Source organism: Orycteropus afer, unplaced genomic scaffold, assembly GCF_000298275.1.
Source record: "Orycteropus afer afer isolate SDZICR_OR568_19922 unplaced genomic scaffold, OryAfe1.0 scaffold00428, whole genome shotgun sequence".
Lineage (NCBI taxonomy): Eukaryota > Metazoa > Chordata > Mammalia > Tubulidentata > Orycteropodidae > Orycteropus > Orycteropus afer.
Window position 1 is genome coordinate 2364279 of NW_006922015.1, and position 1064 is coordinate 2365342.

A 1064-nucleotide genomic window follows, 5' to 3' on the forward strand; every position below is an offset into this window, starting at 1 on the left:
GGCACACATTACAGAGCTATACCAAGCCAGGAAAAAGAAGAAAAGAAAAGAACTTCACTAGATGTTATTGTCTAGTGAAACTAGGGAGGAGCTCTGGTGGTGCAGTGGTTAATGCACTCAGCCACTAACTGAAAGATCAGCAGTTATAATTTACCAGCTGCCCTGTGGGAGAAAGATGTAGCAGTAGGCTTCTGTAAAGGTTTACAGCCTCGGAAATGCAATGGGACAGTTCTACTCCATCCTATAGGATCACTATGAGTCAGAATTGACTCATACTAGGTTTGGTTTTTTGGTTTAGTGAAACTAGAGAACACCAAAGACAAAGAGAAGCTCTTAAAGGCAGCTAGAAGAAGGAGATAGATTACCTATAAGGAGCAGAAAAAGGTAGAAGGGAGAGACAGATTGCACACAGACTGGATACCAAATTTCTTAGTTTGGTTCCTCGCCATCATGAATGATGCAGGAACTATCTGGACCAGGAAGTTCATGACCAACCAACTACTCCAGCAGAAACAAATGGTCATTGATGTTCTTCACTCTCAGAAGGCAACAGTACCTAAGACAAATTCGGGAAATACTAACCAAAATGTACAAGACCACACCAGATGTTACCTCTGTCTTTGGATTCAGAACCCATTTTGATGGTGGCAAGACCACAGGCTTTGGCATTTTGCAAAGAAAAATGAACCTAAACATAGACTTGCAAGACATGCCCTGTATGAGAAGAAAAAGACCTCAAGAAAACAGCACAAGGAGCATGAGAACAGAATGAAGAAAGTCAGGGACACTGCAAAGGCCAATGTTGGTGCTGAATTTAATAAATTTCAATGGATTACATTTTAATATAAAGAAAACAAAAATCCTCACAACTGGACCAAATAAGCAGCATCATGATAAATGGAGAAAAGTTTGAAGTTGTCAAAGACTTCATATTGCTTGGTTCTACAATCCACACCAAAGGAAGCAGCAGTCAGGACATCAGACGATATATAGCACTGGGCAAATAGGCTGCAAGGGACCTCTTTCAAGTGCAGGGGAGCATCCTTGAGGACTAAGGTGTGTCT

General features: G+C 41.3%; 1 pseudogene; it reads left to right on the top strand.

Annotated features, from left to right (window-relative positions):
* Window positions 1-450: 450 nt before the first annotated feature.
* Window positions 451-843, top strand: LOC103208361 (annotated as a pseudogene).
* The last annotated feature ends 221 nt before the right edge of the window (window positions 844-1064 follow it).